Source organism: Rattus rattus, chromosome 12 (genome assembly GCF_011064425.1).
Source record: "Rattus rattus isolate New Zealand chromosome 12, Rrattus_CSIRO_v1, whole genome shotgun sequence".
Classification (NCBI taxonomy): domain Eukaryota; kingdom Metazoa; phylum Chordata; class Mammalia; order Rodentia; family Muridae; genus Rattus; species Rattus rattus.
The window spans coordinates 66,625,898-66,638,129 of record NC_046165.1 but is presented as its reverse complement, the minus strand read 5'-3'; the positions used below and the strand labels follow the sequence as shown (position 1 = coordinate 66,638,129).

Genomic DNA, 12,232 nt, shown 5'->3' with positions numbered 1-12,232 from the left:
TGACTTATTTTTTAAAGAAGACTAGTGTTTGTTTTAACCCTGGGTCAGGTTAGCTAGTGTCAGGTTCTTGTTCATCTAGTGTCAGTTTCTCATCTAGCTTCTCCCAGCTTGGACCTTAAGTGAAAATCGGTTGATTATACCCACAAGATTTGTGCCACCATTGCCTTAGCATATCTTGCAGGCAGGACACCATTGTTGATCCAAGGTTTTGTGGCCTGGCTTGGTGTTTATGTTTCTCCTTTGACAGTATGAAGAGTACCTTCCTGTACCAAAGACACTAGAATGTAGGGGTGAAGGTTCTATGTAGGCACCAACTCGATATCTCCATATTCAACAAGTTGTACAGATGTTGTCTCTAGCAGTGGGGCTCTTGCTGTGAGTTTTCAGAGGGCAAACTATGTAGTCTTGGCAATAACCTGGGTTTTTGGAGGTTCCTATAGGTGTGTGGGTTTAATGTCTGGGTCTTCAATTTGAGAAAAGTTTTCAATTAGCAATTATCACGCCTCGGATAAACCTCATTGGCTACAATACTGCCACTGCGCAAAGCTAGGGTCTTCAATTTGATCCCATTGATCAACATGTCAGTTTGTGCCAAGACCATACTGTTTCTATTACTATAGCTCTGTAGTATAATTTGGAGTTAAGGATTGCAATACCTATAGCAGTTCTTTTATTATTCAGGATTGTTTTGTTTGTGTGTGTGTGTGTGTGTTCATCTCTTTTTGTAGGTTTCAATATTCTTTCTTTATCCTGTATGTTTTCTGTTTCGATAATTAGTGCCAACGGAAATTTCTTTCCTAGTCCAGTCTATTTCGTGTTCTGTGTGCTTCTTGTACTTTGAGAAGTATTTCTCCTTCCCTAGGTTAGGGAAATGTTCATCTATGATATTGTTGAAAATATTTTCTGCTCCTTGTACCTATGCTTCATCTCCTTCCTATATTCCTATTATCCCTAGATTTTTGTCTTTTCATGGTGTTCCAGATACCCTGGATGTTTTGTCTCTGGATTTCTAGATTTAACATTTTCTTTGACTGAGGTATCCATTTCTTCTATTTCGTCTTCAGTGTCCAAGATGCTGTCTTCCATCTCTTGTATTCTTTGGATGAGGCTTGCCTCTGAGATTCCTGTTTAAGTTCCTACATTTTTTTATTTCCATGCTGCTTTCAGCTTTGGTTTTCTTTATTGATTCTGTTTCCACTGTCAGGTCTTGAACTGTTTTATCCATTTCCTTCCACTGCTTGCTTGCATTTTCATAAATTTCTTTAAGGATTCTGCTCATTTTAAGGTCACTGTCTTGTTCTTCAGCTGTGTTGCAGTTCTCAGTGCCTACTGTGGTAGGGTTTCTGGGCTCTAATAAACTTGTATTATGCTATTATTGATTGTGTTTTATGCTGGCATGTAAGTATCTGGGTTTGGGAAGATTGTAATTCTAGGTGCTGATATCTGGTCTTTCCTTTATTGGGTGGGCGTTTTGTTCCTTGGTTTCTGCTACCCCTTCTGGTTCTTAGGAGGGTACAGTGGCTGTGTGTTGCTTGATAGGGAATTCTTCTGGGATTCTGCTAGGTGTGGCCCCTTGGGGTTCCCAGTAAAATGTGGGGATGGGCTAGAAGCAGGGGCTGAGGAACCTGCAGGAGGAAGGAAAGCAGGGTTGTCACGCTAGGATCTGTTTAGTCTCCTGGGAATGGGGGCAGCAGTGAGTGAGACCCTAATAGATTGTCTTCTACAGAGCTGGGGGCTGGATACCAGGAGAGTAGGGAGAGTGAAGAGCTGAGGCTTGCCTACCTGCTTAGCTGGCCTACTTACTCCCTTGGTAGGCTTGTTCCTAGGGAATGCCTGCTAGAGTTGGGGACTGGGATAACAGGATGAGGGAGGAAGAAAGGTGGAGAAGATCTACATGGAGGCCAGGCACAGCAGGTAGTCTGCTGTAGAGGTGGGGGGAGTGAGACTGGGGTGGGAGAGAGAGAGAGAGAGAGAGAGAGAGAGAGAGAGAGAGAGAGAGAGAGAGAGAGAGAGAGAGAGAGAGATCTGCAGTCAGGGTACCTGCTTCCCTGGCCAGAGTGGCCCAAGGTTCCCAAGGAATCTCCTGAGAGATCTTAACTAGCATTCTTTTAAGAGCACTTTTAAATGTTTGCATGAATTCTCTCCAGTTCTTCATCTTCCTCCCAGCAGAACAGTTCCATCCTTTTTCTGTGTGGTAATTGCCAGGTATTGAAAGGCTGTGTGAATGTGTTATGAAACAAGACTTGTATTGTATGACTATTCTTATCTTGGATTTTCTTTTCTGCAATGCCTTGAGAAATCGGTTTTTTTTTTTTAAACCTCCTGTCAAGTCTCTGAAGGGATTTTCGCAGCTAATTTGGGATAATAAGGCATTCTCGCTGTACTGCAGCTATTCTTTTTAGGAATAATGCATATATATTTCCGTAGCTTCTATTTAAGTTTGCCTAAACTGAATGAAAATGTTCACACTTTTTTTTAAGGCATCAATGCATCCGCATGTGTGTACAGCTCTCTGCACCGCCCACCCGTTCTCCCAGGGATGGTACTGCTCAGCCCAGACTCCTGCACAAAACAGCACTTCACGGGCCCTTGGCTTTGATGCCTGTGTTGAAATTTAAGGGGATTTAGAAGTTGGAGGTCAAAATACTGCCAAGGAAAATGTAAAGGCCATGATGTAATTGCTTGGTCAAAGGTCAGCTTTTTGACTAAAGAGAAAGAGGCAGCTCTGTGCTTGGACAATACTTTTCATGGTCATTTGAAATGAATATCTGTTAAATGCCAGGGAAATGCCTTAGCCACCCTGAGACTCAAGAAAATGATTTCCAACATCAAATTCCTATTTTCTCTCCTTCTCTCCCTCCCTCCCTCCCTACCTACCTACCTCTCTCACTCCTTTCTTCCTTCTTCCCCCTTCCTTTCTCTTCCTTCCCCCTTCCTCCCTCTCCCTTCTTCCCTCTTCCTCCCTCCCTCTTCTCCCCCCCTCCTCTCTCCCTCCTTCCCTTTTTCTCTTTCTCCCTCCTTCCCCCATCTTTCCTCCCTACCCCTTCTTCCCTCCTCCCCCATTCCTTCCTTTTGATAAAGTCTTGCTATGCGGCCCAGGCTAATCTTGAACTTCAGACCTTTCTATCTCAACTTCCTGCCTGTCTTGATTATGGGCATGTGCCACCATGGTCAGCCTATGCTTTCTTCTGAAGAAAGTCCATACATCATCACATCTCCTCTCTCTCCCATTCTTTACTTGACTTGTCCCAGGTATAGCTTGGGATGTAGGAATCATTCCAGGTCACTCTCTCCTTTTTAAAGAAGATGGCTTTGCCACATGTGATGCTTAAATTTATGTGTAATATTGATTGGATTGAGATGCCAAGGTACTTGGTTAGATGATAGTACATTGTTACTTGATTGACAGCTGTAATCAGTGAACTTTAAAGTATATGACCTTGATAATGTGGCTGGCCTCATCTAATCAGTTGTAAGTGTTAAGAGAAAGACTCGGTGATGCTGAATGAAGATGGGATTTGGTCTCAAACCTACAGCATCAACTCTAGCCTGGAATTCCAGCCTGATGGTTGCCCTGTGGCTTTCAGACTAGCTGCCCCTGAGACCTGACAATCATGTGAACTGATTCTAAACTAAATTTCTGCTCCCCCACTGTGCGTGTGCATCTATGAGAAAGGGGGAAAGGGGAGAAGGAGGAAGGGAAGAAGGGAGAGAGGAAAGAGAGAAGACGAGAGAGACTGAGGGGGGTTAGGACTTTGCTGTGTAGCCCAGGTTGGCCTCAAACTCTAAGACGTCCTGCCTTACTTCCTGAGTGTGAAGATGACAGATATTCCACCATACCTGATATACCTTATCTTTCCTTCTGTCTGTCCATCCATCCATCTATCTGTCCACCCACAATTTTAATTGCAGAGATAATTCCTTAACTAACCCTTTTCCTGTATCTACAGTTTAATCCCGTGAATTGACTTTTAAAACTAACTCTGTACCCATTTATTGAATGGCAGATGACAATCTGGTCTACTGACCAACCCATGACCCACATATCTTTTTATCTCTAACTACTATTTGCCTCTTTTTTTTCTGGAAAATCCAGGTACATCACATTTCAAATGTTCAGACACCCCATCAAATGCACTCTGATGATGTAGCAGACAAGTGCTGTCCATTAGTGTTCACTGTGCGGATCACGACAAGTCATCATTTAGTCTCTTCAGCAATGTGGGTGCCATCTAAGTGGCCCCAGATGGCTCCTCCCATTGGCCAGCTCCCTTTGTCCTTGGCTCTGCACTTGTTCAGTTCTCAGAGTACTTGCCACAGGCAAAGAGCTGATTTTTAATGTTCTCCTTATACTTTCTTTACCCTGTGTGGGTGACTATAAAATAGCGGATCGTACATTTGGGGACGTGAAGAAGGGGACTTCCTATCCAGACAGAGGGTTGGCTTGGCTGAGGTTCTAGTGTGTGTGTGTGTGTGTGTGTGTTGTGTGCAGGTTCACATAGATCTCACTTTATAGCTTCAGTTGGATACTCAAAGCAATCCTCCTGCCTGAGTGTCTTCAGGACTGGGATATAGGCATGAACAACCATAGTTGCCATCATTGCTGTTCTTCTCTGTATCTGCTTACAGCCTAGGGTGGTTCATTTAATGAAATGATGTTTGCAGAGTGACAGTTTGAAAACTTTCTCCAGATGTCTGTCTTATAAAATGAAGACATTTTAACGAAACACGAGCCTTAGAGACTTTGTAAGAGAGTGAACGTGATAGCCCATCGGATGCGCAGTCTCAGGAGGTGACCGTTTCATGTTCTTCAGGGATGTGACTCAGAGTTGACTCAGTGAGGACCTTTTTACACTAGCAGGGGAAGAGTTTGAAGGTTCTTTTGTACCAAAGGACGGTGAGATGGAAGAGTGGATGGGGAGGGCTTCCTGCATAAAGCTTGGCTCTTAGGGTCTGGCCTGCCGCTCTGCAATACACAAATATGGCTTGAGTGCCCCAAACTTTAGCCAAGCCAACAATCTCTCTGTACAGGAGAACCGAGACTCATCGCCAGTCCCACTGAATAATAAAGGGAATTGATTGCATAACAGTTTTGCTTAAAAAGATAATTAATGAAAATTAGGGGTTTTATTTCAAGAAACTGCTTTTGGTTTCAGTGGTATATGCTTTCCTCAGTAGATTGAGAGCAGCTCTTGGCATCTTCCAGGAATGCTAGGTGTTCACCGTTTACACTTGCCTTCTTCCCCCACCTAGGTAGCGTCTGACCTGCTGCACACACGGTCCTGTCAAGGTCTCAACTTATTGGGCCATCTCCCTGTGTCAATGGAGTGGTCTCTCTTTTGTGTGCATTTCCTTTGTAAATGTGGGGCCGATTGACCCTTTGCTAATCCCTGCCCAGAGTGTGGGAAGCAGTAAGACCAATAGGGACTCTCACATCTTCCTTCCTGCACTTCTTCCTGATGTGCTCCCAGTTTCTAGGAAGCAGAATGAGCCTCAACCTGGCTTCTGCCCTTAGTAAATAGACTATCTCCTGGGAGCCTGAGGGAGTTTGTGAGTGGTCTTTTCTAAGTCTCAGCCCCACCTCTACCTGTGACTATGAAGAAAGGAATTAAGGACCCAGCTCCTTAGTGTTCCTAACTAAAATGTGGTAAATAATGTCTACTGTGCAGAACAATTAAACAAACTGATGGAAATGAGAAGCTGTTTGGCTATTGGAAACTGTCCACAGGACCCTCACCATTCAGGCATCTTGCCTACCCATCAGCGCAAAAATTGACTGAAGGCTCAAATTAATTTTGTTGTCATATTTACTAGTATGATGTGAAAGGAAACGTCTTTTGTATCTTCAGGGCAATTATATTTGAGGGTCTTTTCATTTGTGTCTTTTCATTGTGGGGACCTGTAGCTCTGGAGGAGACCTCTTTCAGCTCTGTCCACCTGACATCATTACCACGGGGAGTAGAGATGCTTGTTCTTAGGGAAAGATAGAATTACTAGGTGCCTTGAGGGTAGTGCTGGCCACATTTGGTATTGCAGAATTCTAAATGTGCTTTCATTAGTGAGTTCCACTAGAGTCTTAGAGAACCAGCTTCTAGCTTTTCCTTATCACCTAGGGACTTTCAAGAAGGTGTTTGGATGAGGATATCCCTTGTTCCTCTTGTCTCCTGTCTCCTTCAAGGCAACATCACTTTCCTTGCCTTTGCACAGATGAATTTTGGTGTCACCTTCCTCTGTAGTCATTCTCCGATCCACATGCATACATATATATGCCCACACATATTGTGCACATATAGTATTTAATACTTTTGGAGACAGAAATGCTCGGAGTATATGATATAACCTGCTTGGTTTATGACACATTTACCGACTGAAAGCAAAACAGCTTTATGACGACTTCCATCTATAGTGAATATCGCAATAGCAGTTTTATTTCAAGTTGTTGTTTGGAGACAACAGGACAGATGTGTAACACAACATAAATTGAATATCTGAATGAATCTTCCTTTGTTTAAATAAATGCTGCCCAGTGCAAAAATCATTTGTTTACGGAATGTAAATGAAGCAGGCGCTAAGGAGGAAGCATTGAATTGAAGGTCAGGAGGTATTTGTTCTCCTCCCTCAGGGTGGTTTCTTGAATGGTGATACCCGCTGTAGACTCAAGGAGAGTTGATCTAGGTTGAGCTGGGTTGAGTTGATGGAGTTGGGCCAGAGGAAGGTAGATATGGGAACCAGATGGGGAAAGGCCAGGGCCACTAAGACAGGGAGTACCTCTGAGGAACATAACTCATCTTTACATGGTCCCTGGAAGGAGATTCAATAAGCGACCCACTGTATATATGGTGGTGACTATGTTAGAGTGCCGACAATCCCCACTGCCTAGGGACTCGTGGGTGCTGTAACATCATGGCACAGTACATTACAGACCTGCATGTGGCAATGCTGGTGCGAGCATGCCTAGTGTGCTAGCAGCTGCGTAAAGGACATCACCCACATGTATGCTGCCCGAAAATGGTAACAGATGTATAGATGCTGTGCTTTGTCTCTGTCACTGTTTTAGAGTCAAGCCCCACTCAGGAAGAGTTTGCTGCTTGTTGTGTGACACCAGCACCCATGAAGGCCTGCTTACTACTTCTCTTGGCTTCATCTACAGTACGTGGAGTCACTGACCTGGACCCTCATCTTGGGTGAGTTCTGGGTTGTTCACAACCGCAGCAGAGCCACCCAACACACCATGTGCCCTGTCACCAAGTAACTTATGACTATACCTATTTTTTTCCAGTTGGATAAGAACCTCAGAACACTCTAACTAAAAAGACAAAGGTTAACTTACATAACTAAAACTTTGTACCTTTGATTCAAATCTCCCCAGGATGTTCCTAAGGCAAAACATTCTGTGATCTTAACTTTAAAAGCAGCATGTTTTCAAGTATATCTTTCCATATACTGTATGGGGATGCCCAAAGGATGCTGCGTTTGGTTGGAGAATGATTTTCATGGTTAGCTTTCTAGGAATGCCGAACACCTCATCCATTGTCCATGCCCTCGCCATGAAATGAGCGTAAGCTCTCTGAAGCCCATCCCCTGGTGATGACAGACTTCCACAGAAGATAGCAAAAAGAGTCCTGGAATCCCTTTGGAGGAAGTGAAGCTGACTTTGCTGGCCAGAATGACCTCAAAACCAGGGGCTTAAGCTCTTAGCTAAACCAGGCCTTTAGCTTATGGGGTTGTTTTTCTTATGCAAGCTTTTGACCTCTATTCCAAGGAACAAAGTCTTTGAAAGACTCCTTGGACATTAAAATAGCTTTACAAAATAACATTTTGGTGCTTTAAAGTATAAACTAACCAGAAACACATGATTTCACTTTCCCATAAATCACAGAGGGTTTTGCCTAAGAGAAAAATGCATGGCCAAACACATCATGAATAAACAGTTTAGGGTGGTGATCTGGTTGCACAAGCAGGGCCAAGGGTTGGGGAAGGTGATGGATTTGCATTCTGGTGGAGCAGGAACCTAGGACAGTCAGGCCACATCTGGTGAAAGGCAGCTGGTACCAGCCCTTGCTTTCCCTGTCCTTCACCTGAGCTGTCTAACATGATCTTCAGCTGGGACTACTTTAGAGGACAGTAAGACCAAGTGATAAAGATTCTCAAATAGAGAATGTGCTTAATAAACGTATTTTCACTAATCTTCAGATAACCCGGTCTCTCTCTTAACTCCACTTGCTTCTTGTCATCTACCCTAGTGGGTTTATAAGGGATACTGATAATCAGTACATGTGGGTAGACTTCCACAATGGAATGTGTTAGGGAACACATTCCCGGAGGATTGAAAAAAACTTCCCTACGAGATATTCTTGGCATTGTAATTTGCATCGTGCACAAGGCACTTTCCTCCTCTTTTTTTCCCCCTCAAGATATTTATTAGTGAAATGTCCAAAGAATGTGAATTTGTTGAGGCTAGTTAAGTTTGGCTTTATGCTCTGAATAAATTTGCTATTGCATTTATTTATTTGTACACGTATGCATATTTGTGGGCATGTGTGTGCCATAGTACATGTTGGAGGTCGGTGGACAGTTCTTGGAGTCGGTTCCCTCCTTTACTATGTGAGTCCTGGGGATAGAACTCAGGCTGTTAGACTTGGTGGCAAAGTGAATTTGTCTGCTGAGCCATCCTCATGACCTCGTGCTAGCTACATACGTTTGCTTACCTTTAGGTTTTGAGATCTGTCATGAAATTCCAAGACTCTTCATGATTTCAGGGGGCAAAAATTAGTTCTATAAGCTGGGAAAAAGGGGTAACACACCCGTAGCATGTGTGTTAGTGAACGTTACATTACTGTGAACGGTTGTCTCGCATAGGCCGCTTTGGAAGCAGAAGATGTTTATTGTGGCTTACAGCTCTGGAAATTCAAGCACAGAGTGGCTCCCATGGCTTGGACCTCTAGTAAAGGCAGTACAAAACGGTAGTACCAGTGAGAGAGGTGACATCTTGAGCCAGGAAGCAGAAAGATACTGAGAGAACAGTGTTCCAATTGAAGACATGATTGTAATGACCAACAGACCTCCCCTCATACTGGTCCATAGTATCTACCTGCGTGTTGAAGTCTGGACTGGCGGAACTTGGGAACTCTTGACTGTCAATCAAACTACAATATAAGGAACAACATAATGGATGAGAAAGAAAAAGTGAAAGTTTGGGTAAAGGACTCAGCTGTCTGTAAGTCTCGATGCAGGGGCAAGGGTTGACGAAAGTCTTTGGTTCTGTTGGCATGCAGATGGTTTTGGAGTTCAAAGACGTTATCAGAAGTTCTTATCCACTGATGAAGGTACACCGGCTTTGAGTGTGTTGGGATGCACTCATGCCTGGCTGGTGTGTAACAGTGTGGCCCAGGCTCCGAGTCAGGCACAGCTCTTTGTGTGTTTGCTGGCAGGATTCCCCCATGGCAGGTAGGGTGTCAGCTCGCACAGTGGGTGATCGCTGTTCCAGAGATGGCCCAGCAGGCCAACTGCTGGTTCACATTGGCAAAGGACACTCAATAGACAGGGACGATGAGCTTGTAGACTTTCTATTTCCCATCATTGTCCTCATCCATGTGGAGACTCTGCTCAATGGCTTTGGTGACAGAAAAATAGATGGGAGTAACGTGGCCCCAGGATCAGCTTTCTTCCTATGTCTGCTGCCTCCTAGGAGGGAAGGTTAGTTCCGGGGACCATCTTTTATTAACCTTGAAAAATGTGAATTTCCATCTTTTTTTTCTTTTTGTTTTTTAGGATTCATGTGCTGGGGTCTAAAAGCTTGTTTTTACATTTGAAAAATATGGTGGAATTGAATGAGGAAAAAATGATTTGAAAGGAACTCTTGTCACTACTCAGATTGTTTTTCAAAGTCTGTGTAAAGACCTGGGCTTTGCGTTCTGCTTCCAATAAGCTGTGCGGGAGGTGGCAGGCAGGACGGTTGTAGCCAGCCATCCCATCTTTTGTTTATTTGACTGTGACCAATCTTTTTGACCTTATATTTTAGAGTCCCGCAGTGCCCTGAAGGGGAACAACATTGTGGAGAGGACATACCTTCCTCTGCCAACCTCTTTTCCATGTCAGGATGTCTTAAGTGCCAGGGTATTTCCATATTTACTTTACTCCACCAATGGAGAGGACTTTGAGCGTCTTCTCATCTCAGTGGTGCCTTCAGAGCTATTCTCCAGTCATGGGTGGTACAGGTTCAGACAGTCCCTGAGTCCTTTCAGCTGAGTCATCTTCCTCACATCAATGGTCAAGGTGGCCCACTCGTTTGTACTGAGAACATCTGCCTGGAGGAATTGTGAATGGTGTAATCCAACAGGTATAAATCTGAACAGTGGGCTGAGTGCAGGACTTGGCTCATCTGGCCTTTGGATTGGAGGCTGAACACAGAGCAATTGGAAGGTGGGCTCTGGGCTTCCTGTGAATGCTGTGCTGGCTTCAGGTGTGAGAAAGGAAGGGAAGGGCATGAAAAGAGGAACTAGGTTCCTGAGGATGATGTTAGTGCTTGTCTGAGGCCAAAGCCATAGAGGGGTCAGAGTGAGGTACTGAGGCCTAGGGGTTCTGTGGCTGGAGAGAGCAGAATGGGCTATTGGGCTAGAAAGAATCAGGAGTAGGAATTATCCAGAGTCCATCAAGGAACAAGTAGTCAAGGAAAATGAGGTATACTGTGTTAGTCGAACTTTGACCCTACGGCTAGTTCCTCAGAGAAACAATTCTAAGAAGGAGAAGGTTTATTTTGGCTCGTGGTTTCAAAGGTTATAGTTCACAGTCATGTGGCTCAAACCAAGGCACACATCATGAGGGAGGGGAATGGGTAGAGCTGGGCAGCTCACATCATGGCGGCTAGGGAGCAGGTAGTGGGTCTGTATTACTGGGGTTCCCCCCTTTTTCTCTTTTATTCCATCGAGTGCTGCAGCCTAGTAGATTGTTTTGCCCACACTCAAGGTGGCATTTCTCCTTCACTTCATCGTCTCTGGAAATACCACACAAGTGATGCTTTACAAATCTCCTCATGTCTCTTAATCTGTACAAGTTGGTAATTGTATAAGATACACCATTGTATATATGAGCACAGTGAAATACCATTTATCCATTAAAACTATCCTATTCAATAATTTGTGAGAATATGGATGGAAATAGAGGATATCACATCCATGAGGTAAGTCTGGCACAGAAAGACAGACAGCACGATCACACTCCTGAGTGGGATTGAAAGGTTGACCTCATAGTGTTGAGAGGGTTAGGGATCGAGGTTCTCAACAGTTCAGTATTACTATATAGTGGAAAGAAAAAGTTCTGATGTGCCCTGGCCCACCAGGGCAGGTATAATTAATGACAATGCATGGAAATCTCAAAATAAAAGCAAAGACTTTGAATATATTAACCAAAAAGAAATGATAAAACCAAAAGGTAATAGTCATGTTTCATTCTCTAATATCACGAGTAAATATAAACATTGCTCTGTACCAGGAGAGAATAGAGCGGGCAAGCAGAGGGAGAGTTGGCGGGAGGGATAGAGAGGCAGAAGGACAGATGGAGAGCTTCAAGGAGGAGATAAAAGGGAGAGTTGGGCAGTAATGGGAAGGGGAAGGAATGAGTCTGTATTAGACTCAGAGGAGCCTGTGTGCTGGGTACCTTTGTCTTTGGTTCTCAACCTTCCTAACACTGTGACCCTTTAGCCCAGTTCCTCATGTTGTGACCCACCCAACCATAAAATTATTTTCATGGCTACTTCATAAGTGTAATTTTACTACTGTTACAAAGTGTAAATATCAGTTTTCCGATGGTTTTAGGCAACCATCTGAAGGGTCTATAACCTCCCCAAAGGGGTCGTGACCCACACACAGGTTGAGAACCTCTTGTTAGAAGGTCAGCTCTTGCAAACAGCACTAACTAGTGTAGGCCTGTAATCACGAGCTGTTCAGAAGGTTTAATCAATAGTTCATGGGATAATTCACCTCTGAGGACAGTTTGATTTGAAATCAGAAGGTCCCAGGGTCGGAAAGACAACCTCACTCTTGTTCCCCTCTCCTTTACACTAGCATCCCCATGGAGCGTGCTTGAGGGGAGAATTCATATCTTAAGGTGAATTTAGGGACAACTGCTGACCTGATGGAAAATCATCAGAACAGACCAGGATCTCCTTTCTAGTTTCTCTCATATTCCAAACTCTCAGCTAACCTTCAAAATCACATGATTATAACTATTTATT

At 43.9% G+C, this 12,232-nt stretch overlaps 1 pseudogene; it reads right to left on the bottom strand.

The window, feature by feature from the left end:
• Positions 1–464: 464 nt before the first annotated feature.
• On the bottom strand, positions 465–548 carry LOC116914163 (annotated as a pseudogene).
• Positions 549–12,232: the final 11,684 nt, after the last annotated feature.